Below are 26846 nucleotides of genomic sequence, written 5' to 3'. Positions count from 1 at the left end.
ATCTCCTTCCGCCGATATATAACCGCGGTGCCTCGCCGTTACCAGATCCCGTCGATTTCTTAAGGAGCGGCTTTGAGAGCGAAATGGATGCCCGGATAAATCTAACGATGATGATGATATCGTGCGAAATATGACGGCGATTTGTTGGAGATTGAGAAAAACAGTGATCGTTTAGGGGAGCGGGAGCCTTTAGTCTTTTGATCCTCTCGACCCGGCGAACTCGTATATTTCACTCGGTGTGTCAACGAAGCGAGAAAATTCCGCATTATAGCGGATCGAACAGATTTTCGTGACAGACGTATAACATCTTCTTGCGCGGATAAAGGCCAGAAAAACGCATATACATGTCCGCGGGTATATTCAAGCATTTGCAAAAAATTGCGCAAAAAAGGGATTCATAAACTTTATTAAATATAGTACAAAATAAAGCACTGTATAAAAATTGCCGATTTCGATTGTCTACCTGCAAAATCGCAAAATTGTAGAATTTTCTCTCTAAAAGCGATATGGAATTAATTTTCATTGAAATGGATATTTAAATTCAAAATAAATGTATTGCGCTAAAACGGCCGCGGGTCTTATTATTCAATTCGTTAAAGTAGTATCAATATTTTTTATTATTTCGACAAGACAGACTGTAACATTATTTTATCATTTCGAAACGGCACATCAGATACTGTGAATCAAGAAGAGAGGTGATTCGAACATCGTGAAATGTGGCTATTTTACTACCACTCTCAAGCTGAGAAAAAACGAGACTGAAGTTTTGACCATTCCCAGCCGTTCAATGGCGTTACTACGGTAATATTTTACGTCGACAGAAGAGAGGCGTTGTGTGCCGGTGGTCCTTTTGTTCCCATCAATTTATTGATGAGTTTGAACCGTATATTAGTCGATAATCCAATTCGTCAGTAATGCCCGCTGATGCATTGGTCGGATTATTATTGTTATTAAAACGTTTGACGTGCCAATTGGAAGCAACGTTGTTTTCATTCGGCTTCGAAACAACACTGTGATCTTTTTATTGCCATTCAAGATTTCTGTGTAAAAAGAATGCGATACATTTACTGCAATGTGATTTCTTATATATGTATATATAATTAAGAATATAATATAATAAATAAAACATTAGGTATATTAGTTTATATATATATATATATATATATATATATATATATATATATAAAATTTTGATGTTTATATGTATATACATCGTATATGTATATATAAACCTGAAACAAAGTAGCGTTGTTTAAATTTAATAGCTAAATATAGTATCAAGTTTAACAGCGTGATTTACGCCGAACACGTTCTATGGAAATATGCGAGTCGTAATGTGAAACTTAGTACTCTCGTCATTTATTACTTTTTGCGATGCAGACAAAGATCTCGCGGCGCTTAAAGCCTTTATTATAGCCAAATTGCGTGGCACTTAGCTTTAAACGTCGTTAAGCGTTGAGAGAACTCTACTTTATTTTACTGTTCCTCTGCAGGAAGAGTTGGGACAAGAGGCAGCAGAGGAGAACATGAATAGAAAACAGTAAAAGCTTCAGTATAATTGTTTCAACGTATAATCCTTTCTTTAATATTCAAAATCATAATCTAGAAACTAACTTGTGGCACAACTTCAACTATCATATTATTCTTACAAAGAAAATGCACTATTATATATGTAAAATATGCTGAAAATACAAGTAGACCAAGTCCAGTTTCGGAAAAAAAATTGAAATCAAGTCTCTAGATCTAGAGAGTTGCTTGGACACCTTAGATACCTCACCTTTCATAATCTAAATAGATCACGCACATTAGAAGGGTTTCTGCGCGCGGTCACTATTTCTTCGTATTAATCGCGCTTATTTTTTTTATTATAATAACAATTTCAAATTTGTGTTACTCGAAATTAATATGACGGGATTCAGTTTCTTTTTATTTTCACCGTTTTATGCGGCCATACAGACCTGGGCTTTTGAATTCTATTCGGTGAAACAAAGTCGAGTAAAACAGTGAGAGTAAAATCATAGAGGGTGAAATGGCCATTATTCAGAAGTTATTATCCTTCATTCTGCCGCAACGCTTGCTTAACTTATTCGATCCAACCAGCCGCCCTCTTATTTCGCGAGTCTTTCGTTGAATTATCTCCTCGTAAATCAATCGCGTCCGGCACCATCGCTCATGTTAGTTCGCCGTTATTATTATCACGCGCGTCCACACGTCGAGCGTGCGCCGAAATTACTGGCGGTTGAATGAAGAGAACGCGGAAAGAATATAAATGGGATTGCGTGAGAAAGAAGGGAAGACGAAGTGGAAGAAGGAGAGAAAGGAAGAAGAGGACAAGAGTCCGAGCCATTCTTAATTAACTAAAATACGCCGCAGGAATACTTCCTTGTCATTTTCTTTTTGTAAACTTTCATTAGAGCCCCGCTTGAGTTCGTTGCAGGTGTTACTCGGGTAATTTCCGGCGTTTTGCGAGTCTTTAACCGCCTCTCTTCTTCCCCCCCTCCCTATCTCACTCTCTCTCTTTTAGCGTCACGAAAAAAATTAATGATTTTGTGTATATACGATGCGTGTTTTCAGGTAAAATTGTTAGAAAAATTACAAGGAATTACACGTCTCCCTTCCCTTTTTGTCCGCTTCTGTCACGCGGGTTCATTTTTCTTCTGCGGAATTTCCGTCTCGAAGGAGACGTGGGGAGAATTAAAGTGAGCTGAAGTACTCACGCGCGGTATGAGTGCGGCGCTCAGATCAAAAGTTATTTTCTTCCTACGTAACGTTTATATGAAATATCGCCTTACAGTTCCTATCCACTTTCATTTCAGCGAGCTTGTGAGAAGGCTAAATGTATATGTTTAAACATATAAATATTTATTAGCACGCCCGTTATTTCAACTCAAAACGGCGAGTTAATACTGCACGTTATGTTATGGGTTTTCAATAATTCTTCTTTGGTGGAATAATTAAAATCAATTGCCACCACAATGGGTACCCCTTTTGACGTCAGTATATAGCACTATTTTCATATCGCCGTTTGAAATATTTAACTTATGGATGACGTAACAGACTGTTATCCTTGACCAAAATAATATTTTAAATTGGTTTTAATTGCAAGAAACATCAAATTTCCATTATTACGTCATTAGAAGCAGATATTAAGTAAATACAAGCATGTTGTTTACCAGTTTAAATAATGATCAAAATCATGTTTGCCGTTCACCCGTCTTGCTCACGCACAGATGTGATTAAATAATATTTTAATTAAAAAGTTAATTAAATGAAATAATTTCTTCATGGTCCGTACCAAACATGTTGACGTCATAATTATTTTTTTGACAAAGTAACTTTGCATAACAATAATGCATTCCTGCAAATCAGTTCTGAAACGGATCCGTATGCGATTCAAGTATAGTACAGAGTAGAAAAAGAGTATGAGATTCGTATCTAGATAAAATATATATTATTTTTACATATAGATAAAATGTACATGAAATATCCTTTCACATAATAATCTGTCATTCACGTTGCGAAAAATCGAGCGGCTCGACAGCACGCGATTTTTCGCGACGCGACACTGCGTTAAATGTATGTACGATATAATGCAGCCTCGCCTTCGGTCCCGCTTTGCTTATTATCCGGAGTGATGCATTGCTTTTCTACAATGCGAACATTCGCGGATTAGCTCGCGCCGGGCCGTGCCGTGCCACGCCGCGCCGTGTCGCGCCTTCGCCGCAAATACGACGGTGTACACACATTCACGCGTTGAACGTCCGTGTCCCGAGTCCCGACTCGCGAATACGATCGCCACAGAAGCGTGCAGCTCGACCTGTGCTCGTCCCGCCGATTATTCGTCGGCGGCAGTTGCCAACTTGCCAGTTGCACGGCGGGCGCCGACAAGCGCGGCCGCGCCAGTCCCGAATTCGCGCTCTCGCTTAAACATTGTGTTCACGTGTCCGGTTGCGGATTTACAATTTACACATTCGTGTCTAATTTTCGCGTTGATATCAGACACGAACTCCACGAAACATTCATCCTGAACGTACGAAAGAATATGTAAGAAATATGTATATCCGGAAACAGACGAAACGTGCGTTTAACATTGATATAACAGTACGGACAGTGAAACTTCTCTTGGCCTCTTAACTTGCAAGTTTATTATAAGTGCCGTCGTGGTACATATGTCGTCGCATATGTAGTTGCACTGTACTTTGAATTCATTACCTGCGTTGTACACGTGTCGTTCGCGCAAAGAATCGGAGCTATACAGAATATATGTATATATAAGCATGCGGAAATTCCTTCTTGAAATGTTTTTAATAATACGATATCTAGTTAATAATTCGATTTTATACACATTTACTCCAACTCTCGCCTGTCATTATCTGTGCACGAAACATCAATAAATGAATTGTTCCATCCGATGGATAAAAATACGCAGTTGCAAATTCGGAATTCTTCTCATATTTATAATTTAATTTTATTTAAACGTTTTGCTTTTTTTAAATCACATTTCTTTATATTTATATCATTTTATAATTAATTTATATGTTGTATTAATAATTTTTTACGTAAATACGTTTCTTCTATAAGAATGTAATTTATTAAATCTAACATTTGTGTTGAAAGAGAGACAACAAAGCCTTTCTTTTATTAAAACTTTTATATACCTTTCTGTTATCGTATAATGTTATCATAGTACAAATATAAGTGCTTCTATCAGCGCAGGGAGCCACTACGGCCAGCTATGGAAAGAAAACATTAATATCATAGATCTGAGAAATGAACAATATATATTGCATAAAGGATCGATCGTATCACGATATGTTGGGCATTTTGAATTTATTTAAATACTTACATCAGTCCGTTACTTTTGAAATAATGTAGAAGCTAATTCATAGAAAACCACATAATTTTATCGCTGCGATACATACTCCCGGATTTATGTCAAAAGATAATGTGAGCAAGAGAGAGAGAGAGATAGAGCGCGCCAAAAGTTGGATCAATTAAAGTACTGAGGATTTAGCTGGCAGTTCAAGAAGGAAATTCCGACAAAATGACTTTTACGGAACGGAAGGTCGAATTACCGGGTCTGAATTATTTTACACTCGCCTCGTAATTGGCTTTCAGTTGGAATCGCGCGACATTATATCCACGTTTCGCCGACATTTCTGTCGTCGCGTCGTCGTGCCGACGGATATCTCTTGGACCGTATATTTTCTCTGTTTTCTTCGAAATCCATCAGCCCGCAGTATTTCACGATTTCGGGGCGGACGAAAATGGATGGAAAAATTGTCGGCTACCCCGGGTAAAATCACGGGGTTGCATCTGCACTTCGTCTCGCCTTTCGTGCCGTCCCGGTAACAATAACAACGCACTGACGATAATGTATTGCGTTATCCCGGGTGATTATTTTCACTCGCGAACAAATTTTCGAGCACTCCCACGGTATTATGAAAAATTGTCACATTATTTTATCCTTGTTCTACGCGTAAATTATGTCTCGTATAGAATCTGTTATCGTATGAACAAACGTTTGCAAAAATTAATTAAATTGTTCGAACTTTAGCTTTGTTACGTTTCGTTTATATTAATTTTGTACTGACTTTTACACTTTGTCTCAAAGAACAAAAAAATATAAAGTGTAAAGTTATATACCGTACATCAAAGTGTTAACAGTATTAGTAGTATTTACAAAATTTGCCAAATATATTTTTATTTTTTTTTATACATTTTCAAACGGCCGACAGTATACGAAATAAGTTTTTGTTCCGATTTTCGTTCCTACGAAGGCAGCATCGCGCGCATCGACTTTACGAAAAAATCAAGCCGAACTGAAAACAGTGAAAACATTGATGATCATAATTAAATTTTACTCGCTCCGCAGAAGAATATTTCGATCATACGCGTATCGCGCGAATCGAAAACATTATCGAGTTACTCAAACCCCGTAGCGAGTCGTATTTAATTACATTCGTACGGGCAAAAATGTTAATTAAACGCAAACTTTCCCGCCCCCGTGGCGAGGAAACGTAATTAAAATTTCGTCGACAAATCTCGCCGACGTGATTCGCGAAATATTTCCGCGCGGATCGGAATCGCCCCTCGCCCAATCGTGCAGGGAGTCGCGATTTCCGCGGATTTTTTTTCCAAGTTCCTCCCCGATTGTGTTTTCAATATTTTCCCCGTTGCGAGCGCGGAGGGCGGAGCTTCCGCGTCGCGCGCGACGACGACGACGACGGCGTCTCGGGACTCTCGGGCGATCTGCATTTCGAATCGACGCGCGTCCTACTTCGGATGCGATCGTAAAAGGGCAGCGTCAAGTTTTTTCGCGGTGAAATTGGGGACGCATCTGCGGCGCGCGTCTCGTCCTCCGCGAGGTTTCCCGCTTCTGACGCCCGCTCCGCTCGCGCACACCAACGCGGTTCGCGCGCGAAAACACACAGCCCAAGTATATACGTACAACGTCAACAGGATACACAGCGCGGATACAGACGCACATACACACACATATACGTACACACGCGCGCGTACACTTTGACGCGGTGCACGTTGCAGCGCCGCGTATTCCGCTGCCGCAGTTGCATTGCGAACGTCTGTGAAGGCGCACGCGAAGACGCGTCCGTCTGACGCGTGATCTCTCGGTACGTGGGTGGCTGGACTATATTTAAGCACTAAACGATGCCGAGATTTATGCGCGAATATACAGGGTGCTCGGTAAAAAGTGTGCAAACAGTGACAAGGTGATATCTTTGTATTGAATTTGCTCCTTTATTCGGAGTTTTGTTCTCTCAGAAAGAGAGAAAATAATCGTTCAAGAGATGCAACTCCATTTTGCAATTCTTTCATTCTTTTTTTTTTTGTTACTAAATATTTCCTCGATTGATCTACTAGTCGAAAGAGAGTACTTTTGTTCATTTAATTTTTATTTATATAATTTATTATATTGATATAAGAATTCATTCGTGCTGTCGGGGCAAATTTTTTTTATCTTTATATAAATTCTCTTTCCGAAAATGTTGATTTCATGGCGTCGAAGGATGTAATCTTATTACAATTTTATGCGTGTTGTGGAACATCTGGTATATCAATATCTTGGAACGACCAATACTGCAGCCTGCAAATACAAGGAAGCAAATGTGCGCGCAGGTATATAGATATCGTTTTGGAACAAGCTGTAACTAAACGATATATGTCATTTGTTTTCGTTCCAAGATATTATTTATTGATAAAAGTCTGTGTCCGCGACTCCGAATTGCACATCTCCCGACTTAGATCTTTTAATCATACGACAGAAATTGTTGTCCCGGTGAAACGTACATACAGTTACATATTTAGAGCTCGAAATGTTGGAACACGCGGAACACGCCGGTAAAATTAAACAGCCATGTCGAGCGCGAAATTCGCTAATCTGATCCAGCAGCTTTTCTTTATCTGCATAAAATATTTACGGCACATTATTTTAAAATCCTACTAAAATCCTGAGCTTAATTGACAACCATGTTTAGCACTAAATAAAGCAGTGAATAAAACAAAGCATCAAATGCTCGCGTTTGTTAATTATGAATTTAAAAACAATGATTTGTTATTACAATATAATGCGCAAATATGTAACCTTCTGTAAGTTAAAAAATAAAGCATCTGTTTATTAGACACTCATCCTAATAGTTTAATGGAAACGTAATTTTGAAAAAGACGCTTACTATGCCTGATCTAAAATTTTGATAGTTCGAGTTCGCGTTATCATTTTTGTTAATACCAGAGAATTTTTAACGATTTTAATAAAATCATATCGATGCCAATATTTTGTGGCAAAAATTTACGTCATGTTGTTGCGACGAATTTAATTCTACTTTCCCGCTGTATACAGAAATTGGGTACTGATACTATCGCGCGTATCATAATTAATCCCAAGTGCATGAATTTAATGATAATTTCGTGGTTATACAATATGATTAGACTCGAGTAAATTGGACAAATTTCACACGTACCTACGGTTCGATATAATTGGCACGATAGTATTGTTATCGCGTCTCTCTTCCGGGACAGATAGCGAGCGTTGATTTTCGGTTATTTTACATAAAGACATATTCGGTTCGAGATAACGATAATAATTCAACTACCATCCCGGCGCGCTGCAAATTAAGTCACGATGAGACTTGGATTACCCAACTTCGCGAACGTGAGAATCCCCTTATGTCCTCCGTTCTCTTTCTGATATTAACAAAAACGATAACGCGAACTCGAACTATCAAAGTTTTAGATCAGGCACACTGAACGTCTTCTTCAAGATTCATTATGCTATTAGACGGTGTCTAATATCGAATAAACAGATATACGTAACGCTTTATTTTTTAACTACATTTTATAACAACACGATGTAAATTATAATAGATAATAATAATAATAATAATAATAATAATATTCGAGATATGTTTTACACGATTTTTATAATATTGTAGATATGGATAATCGTGTGCAGATTGTTTCTCCCTCAAAAACATTTGCCTTTTCGAAATAGAGAAATTCTGGCAAAATGTAACGAGTAAACTGTTAGTTGAAAATTAGCGAGTATGACTTAAGTGGAGATTAGTGTATTAAACAAGTAATATCACATTCCAAAACAATATTTAATGTCAAGTTAATTCCTACTAATTCCTCGATCTTGTACACTATAATTCCCCAGCGGTTTATCCCTCGGAACAAATGTTCGTTTTGTGTTGGCTCGTGCTTGTTGCAGGGAAGAGAGAAAGAGATAGACGCATACATATATCTTCTAAATTTACCGGTAGTTAAGGTTACACAAATTTTATTTAAAGTACTAGGCGAATAAAATTGAGATATTATATTATCTTCCAATTCAACTTTATAAATAAACATAAATAAATTCAAGAGCAATTTATTCTAAATTACTAGGCACACATGTTTAGTGTACATTAAGTGTAATAATATGCACTTTTTCGTTCAATTATACGTTTCACGTTGTCTGACGTTGAACGGAAAAAAGAACTTAATTCAAAGGCCCATTTTTGTAATATTTTTTTACGCACGCTCGTAAATTATGTAATTTACAAGCGAACGCTGAAGTTGTGCTTGTAGCAAAATTCCGAAGATTATGTTAATGGTTCTCGACAAAACACAAAATTACATCTAATAATACTTTTACTTTTATACGTTTACGGAGGAAGGATAATGGGATAGCGTGCGGTTGTGCGATCGAATTAAGTCAAATTACGGGAAACACGGGTTCGACGCGGATAGCAATTTCGTATTATAATATAAAAATATAATGATTATCGGTTTGGCAGGGCTTTGTAATACACAAAAAATACAGAGTGCTGTCGAAGCGATGACCTCGACAATTTAATTTAATCTGATCGCGTAGATGCTATCTCACCGCATCCATTAAGAACTTTGCAGTCTCCTGCCGAAGTCCTCTCTCTTCTCGGAGAGTATTCACAATTATTTCACAAAGATTTTCCTGTCTGAAAAGGAAGCGGAAGACGGGTAGAGACAGTACCGCGAACACGGGATCGGCGAACGCGCGCGCGTTCGTGAATCTTGTATTAAACTAATTCTTAAACCTCAAAGAATCAGAAGCCCGGCGCGCCGCGCCGGCTCTCGCCAGCTTGATATTCCCTCGTCATTCGAGAGCCCTTTTTTTGTCTCTTTTGTCGAGACCGGGGTCTAAATCTGCTTTACGAAGTTTCGTAATGTCGCTCGGCGGGAGAAGAACTTTCGTGTATCAAGCGTGCAAGCCGCAACCTTTTGCCCTTCTGACCTCGGATTTCCGCAGCGCATCGGGAAAGCTCCGCGTTAGCCGAAATCAGTCCCAACGTTTGTTAGCACTCGGAACTTCGTGCGGATGCAGATTGCGTCATTTCATCCCGGAGAGAAAGATCGAGGTCCGGAATCGCGCTGCTTATTAAACTTTGAAACTGCACACGAAACTCGGCGCGAAAAAATTTGCGGAGGGAGAAAGATTCTTCTGTTTTCTCGTCTCGATCTCGAAACAGATCGGTTCCACCTTTCTCGTTGAACGATTCCAATTACGTAGTTCGAATACGCCGAACGGATTAAATATTTAATAATCTCATGGAATATTTCAGATTAACCAGATCGGATCGCGTTGCACGGGGTGAGAGGAGAGAGAGAGAGAGCGTGGAATACCAATTCGACTTTGCATGCGTATTTTTGTAGAATTTCCGCGCGCCGAGGCGTCTTCGTAAATAAACACGAGAAGGAACGGCTCGAGACGGTGTCGATTGCAGTCGATGTTGCTCCGTTCGACTTCTCGGCGAGGTACTCTCTTATGACGGTCACGTGCGCCCTCGCTTTGTTCCTTCGAGAGGGTCCCGACAAGGCACCCGTTGGAGACGAGACGTCCTTCGGGATAGTTGAAGAGAGAAGACAGAGAGAGAGAGAGAGGGGGGGAGGAGAGAGCGGCTTTTGCACGTTCTATGATGGCATGGAGCAAGTGGCCGCGGCCACAGAGGCACCGTCGATATTGCGAGTTAAAACGCCGGATCACGAATAGCCGGGGCGAATTTAATCGCGGATCGCGCGCTCTTCAATTAGCACGCTTAATCGTGACCGCCCGTGCACTCGCGCTTTGTGGCACGCGGCAACGGAAAACTCGCGCGGAGCGCGGAATCCATTGCGTGTACGCGGCCACCATCGGCAGACATGTCGGCACCGCTGCCGTCCACCGCTCATCGTTCACTGCCGCGCGCGAGAAAGCCGGCGGCGGCCTCGCAATTAGCGCGCGGTTTCACGCCTAGAGATGAATGTCCGCGATATATTGACGTAACGGGAACATCGATACTTTCCAATCGACGAGAAAGTAACATGTAGTAGCACTTCGTGCCAAGAATGGACAATCGATCTGGAGATTTAGAATTTGCACGGTCCGATATTGTTCTACCGAACGTTCGGTATATTACTGTCCGTTAAGCATGCAAATAGATTGTTATTAAAGGTGCTGCCTTCGCGCCTGGGGATATGCTTAGTATAGCCGCATACTATCGGAATATTGATATTCAGTGTTGTTAACGACCGCTTCGATATTATCGGAGCATCAAAAGTATCGCTCGAGGCAGAAGCCGCAGAAGGCAGAAGCATGTAATACAAATCGTACCAACGAGATTGACTCCACGATTCAATATCGACATTAATGTTTAGAAGAGAGAATGCAATCCTTGATATTGAAAGTAAAATTGTAAAATGTATGTATGAATATCCCTTATGTTCCTTGGTATCGATTGCATTTCAATATTCGTATCGCTTATTAAAATGCCAAAAATTCAAGATACTTGATATTAATAAAAATTTTTAGAATCTTGTAACAAAGTAAAGCAAATTAATTAATTCGTTGCCGCGATGTTAAAAGGTGCATTGAGTTAAGAGATTTTTTTCGCGGGAATGCAAAAAGTACATAGAAAGAAAAGTAGCTTGGAATAGTTAATATAGTTATTATTCTTAGTAACTGACGACTAAAATCTTGAGTATTCCGAAGCGAGAAGCTGAGTCACGGAGGGTAAAACCGGAGGCTTATGTGCCCACCGCGTCGTTCTCCCGTTCTTAGCCGTGTTTCGGGATTTCGGGAAAATCTCATTAAAATTTACTGTTGTTTAAATTTCTCGCTGTCTCCACTATTTCTTCCTGGGGGCAAATGAAAAGGGCTGGCGCGCCTCGGCGTTACTTTCGACGTTACCCTCGATGACGCAAATAGTTCGCAATATCTCGCGATGCAGTCGCCATGGCGTCACGTATATGCGCGTTCAGGCGTCCGCGATTCATTTCGCTCGCGCCGGATGGATATTTCTTCAGTTCGTCAGACGTAATCCTGCCGCGCTCTCGTTTTCCTCTCCCTCCGTAAGAATTTTCAAGTTTCAGCCGCGGTACGTGCTTCTTGTAACAATCATACGATGCAGCTATATGCGTAGCGCAGAGGCTCCTTGTTCGCTTCGCACGCGTGATTCATTGTTCCCCGAGTGCGAGCGTGAGATTTGTAAAAGGGGTGCGTTATATTTTGCATAAAAGTGCGCGAAATTATTCAATGTCGGGATACCGCCACGCATCTCCCGATCCCGCGAATCCGAGTTGCCGCGAAAAATGCTTCATTTGCATATCCCTTGTTAGCTCTCTTGATAACGCATGACGGAAAAAAATCTTTCCTTCCTACACACGATCTTCATGACCCTGCGAGATTGCCAGATTGCTATATGAGTTTCACTACATTTCCGTTTATGTATTATGGTTCACTATGGCTTTATTAACTGTTAACAATAACCATAAGAAAACTCTAAAAAGTTTTTGATATTTATTGACGGAATTTATTACGTTTTGATATTTATTACGGAAAGGAATTTATCGACAAGACGGATTTTTCTTCTTATTTTATGTTTAAAAAAAATTAAAGTTGTTAACCAAGGAACGAAAGAAAAATGAAATCCTTTTCTAATTTTTCTGATTCTCTTTTACAAAAGTATTGATTTAAAAAAATCTTAATAAATAGAAAATAATCACATACATATTTTAAAATTTTCATCGTATTTGTTTCAATAAATGTCTACTTTATTCAAAGCCTTATAATTTAAAAACGGTATTTAACCTGACGGAACGGTATTTAACTTGACGGAACGGTATTTAATGCGCCTGGTAAATTGTCTGCGTTTCTCGAAGTGATTGTAAAACTCTTCAATCTTTTAGTCATGAAGGTTCAGTCGAAAACCCATGCGATCGTTACGCATTGTTGATCGTACACGCGTAAGGGAATTGCACGCATTGAACGAGAGCGGGAGAGATAACCGTAATTGCCATTTATGCCGCCGCAAGAAAGTATACGGTCCTTTGTTCTCATTCCGACGTCGCTTCCGCAGAATCACCCCGCCAAGCCGCTTTTACAAGCTTTACAAATTCGAATTTCCGACCCACAAAGGAACGTTTTACCGACGCATTTAACCTATTTCTGGGCGAGACGGTATTTCCAACATTCAAGCTTTTCTGAGCCGCACTGTCGACTGTCTTATCCGAGTGCGATTTTATGCTCTTGTGCTAACGAGATAAATGTTCAAAAGCGCGAACGCGAATTGCTCGAGGCGAATGCAATCCCTCGAAAGAGTAAAAAAAATATATATATCGCGTATACATCGTGCGTGCAGTATTTGACGTCGCTTTCATCGCTTCGCCCCTTTTTCTCTTTGAAAACATCCAATTTTCACTCGTAAATTCGAGAATTGAATTTCCGACGAAAAACCGCTCGGTTCTAATTATGAATTATAACGCTCGTATGGCTCGCTCGACGAATCATTGTTTTTAATATTCGTGCGGTACACACATCGAGGGATGTACCGTGCCGGCCCGTACCATCGTATACGTATATACACATCCATAATTAATTCGTCAATAATATCTCATTCGACCGCGCGCACACACGCGCATTCGGTATTGCTACATTTTGCCGCAACGTGGTTCCCCGCCACGTTCCAAAAACGCAGAAACTGCGTTCGGTACTGGAACAAAAACGCTCCAAGTTCTTATCTCGTCGCAGCGGAGAATTATTCCATTTGTATACGTCCGGTTGATTACGACTTTGTCAGCCGTGAGTTATAACGCTTGAAAAATTCCTTTATAATGGAACAATAGCTTTTCGCGAGACGAACGAATCGGACGTCTTCGATTTGGACAATTAGAAATCCATACGTGTTCTTTTCGCGACCTCGGAGTATATAGTTCGAACGACGCTGTATAGATACTACATATAAAGATCTTGTGGAAGTCGGTTATATTCCGTAGCAGAAGTAACAGAAATCTTTTATTCGGGATTTATTCCTCAGATTTATTCCTCGAAAGAACGCGATCTTATTCGCCGCTCGAGTGTACGCGGCGGACACACGTAACAATGTTTCGTAAGCGCCTCGCTGCGCATTCGCCGCTTTCATACCGGATGTTACGGAAGTGGAAATCCCATACATCCTATGGACTCGCGGATCGCGATTCCTCGGCGACGCGCAATTGAATCGTACTTTATGCACTCGCTCCTTGTTCCGCGTCGCTCGCCTCGTAAAATTAATCGCCCTCCGTACCTACGGCGGCTCGCTGCGCTTTTTACGATATTCACGGAGGAAAATAGGAAAGCAACACAACAATGATTGCGCGCGGCGACGTGGGAAAAAGAGAGGGTGAATAAAATACTGTTTCCAGACGATAAGGATAAAAATGGACCCGACCGCTCGTGGTACAACAGAGATTAATTATCAGATCCTGAAAGCTTTTACCGAGGAACGTCGAGGTTGCGTAATGAAGGAATCAGGGTGTATTTCCATCAGGCTTGTTTAATTCTCAAGAATATAAATGACTTTGATGCGCGAATAATGAGGTACAAAATACAGCACGCTCGGAGTAAAGAAGACTATAAGTTTAACGACGGGTATTATCGTCATCCTCGTTGCCAAAATGTTCTCGAGTAAAACTTCAGCAAAATGGACAACGAGAAATTTTAATATTTAATTATAATATTCTTAAAGTTTCGTTCATGATGAATCTTTGTTTTGCGGCTCTCTTTGTAATGCGAAAACGATTTCTTGATATATTTTCATTCGGACAGATTGATTCCGGAGACCAACAAAGAACCTCTCTTTTCAATTAAGATTGAAGATGAATTAAATTACACGATAATAGCTATGTTTATAACCTTTTAAACGAATATTTGTTCAATTAATTGCCGCACGTTTATTTCACGTGATACTGAAAACGTGAAAATTTGTGTGAGGTCTGTCTATCTGTTTCTGTAGCGTATAAAATCGTACTTTTAATCCGTGATATACAACGCTTTAGATTAGATTAATCCGCCGCGATCGCTATTAACATTTCGGAGTGTTTATAACGCCCGACGAACCGTGATAATCCGCCGGGTGAGCCATATATGTAAAGTTTTAAAACGTACTCGCCCTCGTTATCGCCCGGCGATACGAATCACCCGTTCCGGCGCGGCGTAGCCGCAAAACTCTCTTTCGCTTCCGTTCCGATTTCGTTGGGCGCAAGATCGCAAGATCGTGTACATTATCCTCACGCGCACGTAGTGCCGCTAGGAATGGGATCGAGTCAATTAAAATTACTTACGAGGTCGCGAGCTCGTTATCGACGTTTTGCGACTTGAGTCGTTATCGCATCTAACTTTTCGAATATCTACTTACCTCCTGCAGAGGAAATGGCGTTACTTTTTTAATTTTTCGCGTCCAATCGCGGCACGACATCAAGAGCTACTTTTTCTAGATCAGTTTTCGCACCGCTTATTGTGCCGAGATCTTCTCGGCGCGCCTCTATAATTCGTATATAATAAAATTGATTTTATAATTGTGACTTTTTCCGTAAGAAACGCGGCGTGCTTCGCGCGCCTCGTCAAAACTACCTGCGAAGGGCTTGATCCCATCTCTACTGTCCGATCGCAATTGCGCGCGCGCATACACATACCTACGTTCACCGAGCACGATGGCACGTGCTTGGTGAACTCCAGAAGCATGTATACATGCCGCGGCCACCGCGGTCCGCGCGAATTCCGCTCGCAGTTGCATTTCGCGCGTCGGTGCAAGCGGGCGCCCACGCTCGCCCACGCTCGCCCGAGTTATTGTTATAAGTTATAACCCGGCCTACCGTTCCCTGCGCTCGCCGTTTGTCTTGGCGTTGTCGAATTTATTACACGGCCGGGGCGCGCGTCAGCGTTAAAAATTACTCGCGCGTTCGCCTTGCTCGGAGAGTGGTATGAATGCAATTTCGAAAATTCTGTTAAACTCGACGTCAATAATCGTTTGCATCTTATTGAGCGCCGTACTTGAAAGTCGTACCTGGAACATTGCTTTCTCGGGCAAAATAAGCTGCTTGGCTTCTTTCTAAAAAAAAATCTGCAAAATATCAAGCACAGATTTATACAGTACTATATTTTATATTTTTGTTAGCGTATTTTTATTATTTTTATTTTTTAATATACAATATAATCTGAGAAATTGAGTGAAATGGTACTTCCAAATTGTTACGTATGAGTATCTTAAAAGTTTCTTTTGCAAAAAAATCTTCAACTAGGCTACGTATAATTCTTGATATTACGTATCTTCGACACGTCTTTTTTGATGAATCATTAATATTGTTCAATGAAAAAAAAAAAGAACTCGAGAAACAAGGTAAGATATTAAGTCAATGTTTGTGCAAGGAACATTCATTTTTCCTTTCTACAGAAAGATTTGCTGGTAGACTTTTGCGTGTATGCATTTTTTCCCCCGAGTCGGCGCACCCTCCCTAGAGATATCACGTGCGCGTAGAGACTAGAGACGTGAGAGATAGTGGAGAAAAGAATAAATTCTTCTAAGCACACAGAGTGCTTGCGAATTTTTCTATCTCGTAACGGGAGTTTGCAGTATGGCCTGAATCCATTCATGTTAACGTGCCATATATATGCTAACGCGTTATAAATATTCAAAATGTGTCCATAATACAATACGGCTAATACAGTGCGAGGAAGGTACAATACTTTGGCAAGTCCACAGTGCGTGCTAATCATGGTTGTCAGTAACGAAATATAAATTTAAGTCCGGAAAACTGCTGAGATCGGCGATTTTCGGCGTCCATTTCTCTTTGTTACCCCAATCGATTTGTTATGCAAATTATAGCGATCGAATCATGATGAGAAGGATATACAAGTTTCGGAAGACTGTCACAGACTATCCTTATAAAACATGCATTATGAGTGGAACGATCGATGATGCTATGAATGTTGCAAACGGGACAAAAGTGCTTTTGATCGATACGTTCGTGAATTATTTCCACGTGCCTTCGAGAGGCCTTCCACGGCGGAAAGTTTCGGAAACGTCGAGCAAGAGTGAACGGCACCGCCGCAGAATGCAGAGCAGATGAGTACACTTTTGATAGATTAGTATATATATACGAATTAGCAATTCTAAGCACTATAATAACGGAATCTTTTGAAAATGTAACGCGCGATACGGGGTTGACTCGTGCGCTTGCTTTCGGATGTAAAAAGATGTTTGTTCGAGAAATCGTTAGTACGGAGAAGGAATGGCAACAGAGAGGAAAATGGTTATGACGAATAGCTTGTTGCATGTAACTCTCTGAATCTGGTAAACTGACGCGTTCTGTTTTTATTTGATATTAATCTTTGAATTGTTTTTCGATGTTGAATGTCAACTCGCTCGTTGAAGCTATTGAAATATTTTGAGAAAACAGCGGAACCGCTGCACAAACAGTTTGAAAATTTATTTCTAAATAGGTATAAAGTAATGAAATTAGTGAGAGAGAGATTTATGAAATTACGACGCAAATTATTCATCATGATTCGTTGATATCCCTTTTTGTTGATACTCCTCTCGTGCGGTTGCATTAAGTAGTGTTGTATAATGATGATCTTATTGCATATATAATACAAAGTGCATGTGTGTATTACGAATAACGGCATTACGCGTTATATTTTTGAAAGATATCTAGGTATATAATGAAGATATTTACCTTGGATGTTATTAAAATGGTTTCTCAATATTTATAATTTGGCACAGCTGCGTAGCTGTATAATTAACAAATTATCTCTTTGACGATCGACGGTTAACGCGGACATTTCGTTAATTTGTGAGTGGTGTTTTGATGAATAGTCTACGCTGTACATTTCCCTTTTCGCTATTATAAATAAAATTATGCAGAAAGTGGTAAATGCGTGGATGTAAGTTAATAATATTAGTAAGTCTCAAATTTGTGCAATTATTATTTGATCTTTTGTTCTTCATACGCAAATTATAAAATTCTGTAAAAAGGCATAATGGCATAAAGGCATAAGGTTATTATGAACTATATATGTATATTTTATCATTAAAATGGTTAATATATATAAAAATATATATTAAGTACAAAATAGCATACAGGAATTGAACGTAAAGATATTATAGGATAAAGTAAATTGTTTTTGTATATTTAAAAATGAACTATATTAAAGAGGCTTGCTCTGAATCAAATTCAAAGAATAATATAAAATAATCGCACAATTAATATATACAAGCAGTTATAATTTAAGTTATAATTTTTTGTATATATTGTGCGCGTTTGCATATGTGTGATAGAAATTTTATCAGATGAAACGAATATCGCGCCTTATTCTGAAAAAAATTTACTAAAGAGATCGTTCGCCTCGATATTTTTCGCTTTAATTTCCAGTATTCTCACCTCTCATGAAATCTCAGTAGGTAATTATAATTTTAGCGTGCTGATTATTATCATTTTTTTATTCCGCTTCGTTAGTCGCTAATTGAGCGTTGCCCCGGCATGCAAAATAGCATCACAATACATTCCACGATCTCGCCGCGCGGTACGAATATGCATCTCATGCCACGCCTGTTTTATGACGCGCGGACGCTGCAACAAAAGAGAGTGTAAATGAGAACTTACAAGTGACGGTGGGCTGATTTATTGCCGAATTGACTATTCATTTTCTTCACCTCCGGTGTGAGAAGTCACGCGGTCATTAGCCCGCGCCCGGTGCAGAAACCCCGTCGTTTGAATTAAGAGAATGAGAGAGAAAAAAAAAGAACAGAAAGGTTGCTCCCGTCGGTCGTCAAAGAGTCAGCGGCGGATTCGTAATCTAGAGAGATCTGTGAAGTCCGATCCAGCTGGACTCCTCTCTTATTCAAGCCGTATTAGAATTGTACTTGGAACGGAGCTTGAAAAAATCCCGGGACAAAATTAACTAACCAGACCTAAATGTTGGTGATTCTTCTTATGAGATGAGATGTCTTATCTTGTATGCATGAAAAAGAAAGTTGCTCCTTAAAACAGTAAAAAACTTTACGATCTCTTCTTCGCGATTTACTCATATTGTTCGAGGACTAATGAATGTTACAGAACTTATTATCGAAATGTAGACGTAGCCAGGAAAAAAAGAAGTACAAGATGTATTTGCATTTAGCTAACTTCATAATTTTACGATTTATTACTAATATGTAGATAAAGAATAAAATAAAATGTCGCATATTTATATGTATATTTCGGATATTTCTGTGACATCCTGTTTTATTTAGTTTATTATGTAACGTCTAGGTTAATCTTTGATTAACTTAAACTTAATATTTCATTATCAAAATTTTGATTTTGTTAATGTTATTTAATTTAAAATTAAATATTCTGGTATTTTTAAATTAAAATTTTGTGAAAATTCAAAGTGCACTTAAAATTAAATAAAGAGAATAAAGTTTTTTATTTATAACTTAAACATTAATAAAATTTTTATTCTTATAATATATATTATATAAATCGAATAAGAGATCAGAACTCCAAAAATAATTTTTAGAGATCGAAATATCCCGCATATACATATTTACTTACAATAATAAATTAAAAAATTATACTGATTATTATATAAATATAAAAAACCTTTTTAACATGAAATTATTTTCAGTATATTAATAACGTAAAATCCTGGCGATTTAATTTCAAACTCAATTCCTGGCTACGTTTCTCTCGATTGTCAAAATTATCGTTTCGATTATAATGATCCTCCGATGCACGATTTTGGCTTCATACAAAAATTACGTATGAAACATAATTTAATCTGATAAATTAAATTTGGCTACAGAAGCAAGCCGATATTTGTGTGTCTGTGTAAAAAGCTTGCGACCCGAAAATTTCTACTGGTGATTAACTTGAGAGTGTATCAGAGGATTAAAGAAGTGCATCTCTTGCCGAATTCCTCTCGACGAACACCGACGCGCGCGACCCAAGGGGAGCACAAATCAACCGTCGAGCACGAAAAACGCGAGTTCCAGGAATGAGAGAGAACGGCCGTACAAAAGGGATTAATTGGCACTAGGCCGTGGATACGGATCATCGTGTACGCGCCGCGAGTGTCGCGGTTGCTCGCTCGCGCGCGAGCGGCGGCGGCGCGAGTCATCGATTGACGACCGTAAAAGCGAACGGCACTTGGCACGGGAATCTCTCGATGTTTAATTCTCGTTATCCGTCCTTTCATCTACTCCCGTTTCATGCCTCGCTCCTGTCTCTTTGCTTTTCATTTCTGCGGCAGCGATCGCATTAACTGCCGTTCAGCGGTGGATTTAAGCTTAAACCCGTGAGGCGTACAACCGATGGCATCATCCGATTAAGACAGCGCACCTATCTTTCTCGATCACAACGTGAAAAAAGATAGAAGAAAAAAAACTCTGAAATAACCGAAAACAAATTTGAAAACGGTTAAATCAAAACGCGAACCTTATTTTGATGAAAACACGATGCATTATTCACTCGAATTGTTCTTGTGATAATTTAGAACGTTTATTTTGAAGACATATTGGAATATTGAAGCGATACATTTTAACGAACTTTATGCGCTTCTTCTTGAATAAAATCTGTTGCTTTAATTTTGTATGTGACGAGTAAATCGAATCCGAGTGATTATTCGAAGACTTGTTACAAGCGGACGTCATTAGAGTTTCGAATTCGACGGTGCGTAAATGGGTGCATAAATCCGCTGCTGATTTTTTTAATCCTGTCCTCGCGATTGTGTGTAATATTGCTCGCGCACACACTGTCACGCGCGGACGCATAATCCAAGAATCCCGGGGTCCTTCACCGCGACAAATTTTCTCTCCCCGTTGAATCGCGCGCGACCGTCTTCGTCGTCTTGGAGGAGAGAGATATTCGGCGGAGAGATATGCTCGGATCACGGCGCGCCCTTTGTGAGAACGAAAGATCGTCCCGATCGTCGACGTAATACCCTCCCGCCGCGCGCCGCGAAGAGCGACGTGAGGTCGAGGCCGACGCGCTCTGATAATAAATGATGTTTTATCTGTCGTGCGGATGCCCGGCGGATATAGCATAGCCCGACGGAGGGAGGGAAGAGGAGGGAGAGAATTGTAATGCGACGAGGCGTCAATCTGCTTTTTCGTTCGCGCAGGGTGCGACAAATCATGTCGAGGCCGCACCGCACCGTCTCGCCGCTAACACGAGTACAGAGGAAGGTAAATCCCCGCGATATCCTCGCGAGAATCGTTTTACGCATTCGCACGTATATATACACGGTGCTTCAGAAAAGTGTTAACACTTATATGGAAGTAACTTTTTTAGTGAGAAAGAACTGATAACGCACAAGATATAGTAATAAATGATTTTGTCTTCGAAGAGTCTCCACTTGTTCACCAACATTGTCAATACATTCTTGGAGTTTTCTCCAAGTGGTCTCCAGTGCCCTGAGGCACTTCCATATAAGTATTAATATTTTTATGAAGCTCCCTGTAAGGGATGCTTCACTGCCTCTGGATGGAATCTTTGTGTGTTATTCGGATTAGATGCTTCTACGAAAATCTCCTCTGACACCATATTTTTTTCACGCCTCTGTTACATTTTTGGGCGTCAGATAGCTTGATAAGCTAGCCGTGAATGAAGAAGTAATCGAAAGTAAAGTCTACTTGAAATTTAGTAAACAATAAGATTGTCTATCTATTCGAACCGGGAAGATTGATAAGATTTTGAACAACGATTTATCGGCTATAATGAGTTGTTAATACCTTTTGGCGTTCCTGTTAAAGAGAAAATGACCCCACATTGATCAAAGATTCCATAAATATAGCTTGTGTGCAACACATCCGTCTGATGATAATATTGCTCTATCATATTATGATCACGATATGGCAGGGTCGGATAAATGGGCTCGTAGATTGAGTCGGATTAGAGATGAAAGCAGAGAAAGTTCAACGATCGGGTAGAAGTAACGGTGTCTTCTGTCGACCAGATTTAATACACGAACAAATTAATAAATAAATTATGAAAAGGACTCGACGGACGTAAGATTTTGATCTAAAATCCGATTTAATCTTGTTGTGCAAAGCAAACAAAAATAATACAAATGCAAATCTACCAAAAAACATATGCGTTTCGGTATTATTAATAGCATTTATCAAATAGCACAATGAAAATATCACTGCTTGTGTGGCAGAGGAGATACCTATTTTTCCGAGATATATATAGTCGACGTCGAATGGTCGAGTGGAATGTCCTTTTTGCTATCGTTGAGCGATATCGACAAGCGATCCTCTCGGAACTTACGAGCACTCAGCCCAATAAAAACGCGAGCCATTCCCTTTTTTTTTTTTTCGAGGGAGGATATAACACCAGTGGACGATGTTTTTCCCCATCTCCCGTCGCTGCTGTTAATTCGCCAATCGCTGAAAGCGAGCATCATAATTTCCGTTACCGTGCGCTCCGCCCGAAGCGATATTTCTTCCGCGTTTCCTTTGTCCGCTGTAGCGCGTGCGACAAAGGACGCGATAATTGCAAAGCCCTGTATGCGGTACGACCGATCGTTTTCGCGTGTGTTTCGCGAATAAACGACAATGCGCGGAGTTGCGGTGGATATTGTGTTGCGGAGCGCCGCTTAATTTCTGCGGCAACGTAAACGACTGGCGCGCTCTTATTTTCCGGGTTGAATGCGGCGAGTTTAATTCCCGATCGGTGGGGAAAAATGGTGTCTGCCTTACGCGCTATCTACGCGGCGTTTCCGTTACCGCGAGTCATATAGTCATAGGTGAAGTTTGGTTTCAGAGGTATTCGAAGTCACTCGGACCCTTAAATCTTACTTATTTATTCGAAGATTGATATAGGATATAAATTAAGAACGAGAGGTTTGTAGAATAATCCTCGCTCAATGTAAAATTGTCCATAAAATATTCGTACATCGTTAAGATATCAGTTGTTGTTGGATCTCGATGTTTCAAGTTTCAACAAGTAGCTAATTCTCCGCCCTTTCAAATTTGTCGTTCTTGCCGGACTTGTTGCCAGACGTTGCGGGACGATTCAGCAAACTGGCAAGAAGTTACACATCAGATATGATTACGGATCTAGAACCGCAAATTAAACACTGATTAGTTCAGCGATAGAGTTGCGCCCCGCTAGCTAGCAAATGCTCGCACAACGGTCACGTGTTCCCCTACAACTAGTTACACCAACTCTCCTGGTTAGTTAACTCTTCTTGCTGTTCGGAGCAATCGCAAGGGATATTGTCGGTGGCGCGAGATAAGGCGATTACAGTATAGAAGGATCTAAAGAACCAAGTGTCGCCATTGAAGGGAGAAAGAACATAGTTAGAAAGCACGGGGCAGTTGTTGCGAGTTTACTTGTTTGTTTGCTCGAAACTGTACTTCCTCTGTAAGCAAGCGCGGTATCTCCGGAATAAATAAACAAAAATACCAGCCGGCTAATGGAAATATCTGATTCTTTCGCGATTTTATCGAAGTTCCCGGTGTACCGGACGTTTTGTAGGAAGTTCGGGTTTCGTTGCAGATTCAAGAGCCTGATCTTTAATTGAAGTATCCGATTCTCGGTTATTTCGTGCGCGAAGCGCGAGAGTTCAACGCGGGCGGGCTTCGCGCTATTAATTAACCAAGATCACGATCGGTATCGCGAAATACAGCGGGGCTTTATTCCGACGAGTCAATTCATCCGCATGTTTGTCTTTGTGTATAATTAATTCTTCCTCGTGTGCATTGGTTTTTTACTTCTTTTCTGTGCCTTCTCTTTCCCCCCCTTCCTGTTTATAAGAGGACTGACCGGCAACACACGCGAACGAGCAATTTGCGCGTTAGGCCGCGCCTCTACCACGTTCTGCCTAATAACCCGTTAATATGCCCCTCGCAATCAGGCATCGGTCCATATTAAACGTACTGCGAGCCATCGAAATGACTCGGTAAATTATCCACAGGGCCCTTGCTCGCGCCGCCGGCCAACAATTCGCGCACCCTGCTAATTACGACGAGCGTGCACGCACGGGACGATTAATTAGACAAATTAATTTAGTAAACTGTTAAGAGCGATCGCGCGACGATCTAACTGATCGGCACGTTGCGGGAAATATCATCTACCAATATCATCTATCATAACGCATTAATTGATGAAACCGGTATTAAGTTCTGCGAATTGACAAATATGTTTGTCAATCGATTATTGTGGAAGCGAGAGAACGCGATAGCAATAAACGATAACAGCGAGACAGAATCGCATGACTTCTTTTCTTTTTGCCGAAATCAAATTAATATTCGTATTTTAAGGAGGTTCTACAGATAATGGATGTATCTAAAAATTGGAAAAAACTTTATGGACGTGTAAATTGAGATGCAAGAAAAGTGCTCGAAAAATTTTAGCATCGGTTTACCGTGTAAAAATTTGCAAAAATGAATTTTGAAATCACAGTTTTTAACATAAACTACATATGGCAGAGGGGCTCTTGGAGACAGGAAACGAGATATTAATTATATAAAGGCGACCCACCAAAGCTCAAAAAACGGAGCTCTTATAGATCTTAATCTAAGCTTTTCAGAAATATCGAGAAAAACAAGGGTTATCGCGTAAAATTTTGTGATATTGGCTATTGAAACAGGCCATATCACAGTTCACGTAGCGTGCTTCGAATAACAAGGGAGATTTGGCAATGTCGCAGCGACTGCACCCGCGCGAAAAGTGTACAGCCAGTACAGCACCACAGTATGACAGCACCTCAAACTTAAGCACCTAACGTTTACGAGCGCTTACGGAGAATACTCGCTCTAGAATTATGTGAAATTGTGAAATAACCGTGGTCATATGAGCAGAACTGTCAAGTTCGCGACGTTACCACATTTTCTTCCATTATAAGCCGCCAGAGTCAAAGGAGCACTTACACGATATTTTTAATTATTCCTCGCTTCGACTAATATGGGTATGATATAAGCTCTAACGTCATCAAAATTCACGAAAATATTTTATGAATACTTAGAACCGATGAATTTGAAGATTTTCTCTTCATCTCTCAACTGACTAGAGAGTATCTGTAGAACCTCCTTAATGATTCGATAATGCCTATTTATTTTATTATTGGAAACAGCGGGGGGGGGGGGGGCGACGTCACGTTTATCCCGGTATCACAATGATCTTGACTAACCCTACACCCCGAAAGTGTATGTATATGTATATAACCGGAGGTCGATATTATGACAAGGTATTATTGACTTCTGTTGATTGTACACAAGCAGAGTATTAATTGGCCGAGACTCGAACACAGCCTAAATGGCAAGCCGAAATGTATTACCGCATCGTAATGAAAATTGGCCGTTGCGTGGATCGCAACGTGTGGTCACCTTCGATAGGATCACGGGATTTGTTAACAATGTTCTGGTATTGTCCTGCAAATTACTGTCCCTGCTAATACCTCGTTGATTCGTTCGCCGACCAAGTTGACAGAGCGCAAATTAATTTTTCTTAATTATTTTTCGAAAATTAGGCTTCTCTCTCTCTTTTTCGCTCTTAAGGAAATAAACTAATTGTGTAACATATTTTGTAATTGTGTGTAAACATCTTTCGTCGGTTCATCTTCAACTTGACTTTTCAGTGAAAATACCGACTATAATAAGTGAGTAAAAGTAAATGCTTGATATCCATTTGTTCGATCAGTTAGGATAGGACATAAATTTTTTCTCGTAAAATCATATATGTAAAAAAAGACGCTGCAGTAAAGTAACTTAATTTTCTTACAGTAAGTAAAGTTATAATTTTATTTCCCCGATATATATCGGAATGTAATTTGCGCCAGCATTTTGCGTTAGGTCTCACAGATCCGTTTACACAGGTTTTCAACCTGTGGCATCGCGACTAGTTTGAAGAAATTGCGAACAGTAGCACGATGTTTTTTACGTTGCTTTTTCGAGGCTCGACGCATATATTCGCCTACGTGTGTACGTGTGGCGAAACAATGGACAACGCGCGCCGTATAGGCCGTATAGGCCGTACCGGCGAAAAGCCAATCGCACCGGTCCCATTGTTTCAGCCCGCGTTCGCAGGTACGAAGCAGGTACATATGCTACTGTTCGATCGCCTGGTATTTGTAAAAGGGTTAACATCGGGTTAGGGCGGACCCGCCGATTGTTTGTCCGCTCATTTAACGGTTGGGAAGGCTTGGGGCGCGAAACCAGACGAGACGTGACTGCTCGTAAAGGTGACGCAGGTGAATAAGCCACGCACACAGCAGGAACCGGATATGAGCCCGATCCCGGTCGCCACGCGCGATAAGTCAAGACGTCGCGGTGGCCGCACGCTCTTCTTTTGTGTCCGTCGTCATAGCGATGGTGTGCTTAGGCTGCATTTGTACAGAATACATTTATACCGAAAATTACGATTTATTTGAATTTCGATTATAGATAGCGATATTGTCTGATGTATTAACATAAAATATCACATGTTTTGCAATACCTATGAATAAGCATATATACATATCTATAGATTATAGCGAAAGTTATATAATCTTCAGTGTTTATATCACTCGACAAGAGGGGCAAAACGACGACGGAATAAATTCAATCGAACGCTATCAGAATCGCGGTTATAGGCAAAGTTCGCAGGTTGCTCAACTTTCTCCCAATTTCCCCGGAGCTTTCCGGATGCTTTATAGCTCTTACAATTTTGCAAGCTTACGGCACAAGCAGCCCCGCTTCTTTCTCCGCGATTCGCGCGTTTGATGCGAAAAGCGCCGATCGTCAATTCCGTATCTAAATCAAGAGCGTCTCATTCGTTCGTTAGAGCCCGCATAGTGCAAATGCACCTTTACAGTTACGTGGACATAGTGTCTACATAGACCAGACAGCACCGTAAGTGGACCGTACTCGTCGTTTCCGGCGGGCGGATTCGTTAAAGCTAAAATGCATTTCGGTGCGCCGCGCAGGGAGTGACCACATTTCTACCTTTTACGAGGTTTGACCTTTATACCAGATTTCCACCCTTTAATCTTACGGGACGTGTCAGCCGAATACTGAGGCCTTTATCCGGTGTCTTGTACATACACGGTGCCT

At 40.4% G+C, this 26846-nt stretch overlaps 1 protein-coding gene and 1 long non-coding RNA gene across 2 annotated transcripts in view; both read left to right on the top strand.

Annotated features, from left to right (window-relative positions):
• The first annotated feature begins 3885 nt into the window (after positions 1-3885).
• Positions 3886-19163, top strand: LOC112453428. The gene is made up of 3 exons (XR_003040613.1): positions 3886-4044; positions 6593-6731; positions 16653-19163. It is a non-coding gene; the product is annotated as an uncharacterized LOC112453428 (long non-coding RNA).
• Positions 19164-19382: 219 nt separating this feature from the next.
• Positions 19383-26846, top strand: part of LOC112453427 — a 19526-nt gene continuing 12062 nt past the window's right edge. Inside the window, exon 1 of the mRNA XM_025014216.1 lies at positions 19383-20996. The gene's annotated coding sequence lies outside the window, so the exon portion shown is untranslated. The remainder of the gene's footprint in view (positions 20997-26846) is intronic.

This window comes from Temnothorax curvispinosus, unplaced genomic scaffold (genome assembly GCF_003070985.1).
Source record: "Temnothorax curvispinosus isolate PA1 unplaced genomic scaffold, ASM307098v1 QBEX01004328.1, whole genome shotgun sequence".
Lineage (NCBI taxonomy): Eukaryota > Metazoa > Arthropoda > Insecta > Hymenoptera > Formicidae > Temnothorax > Temnothorax curvispinosus.
Note: the sequence above shows the minus strand (reverse complement) of the source record. Positions and strands in the feature narration are given on the sequence as shown.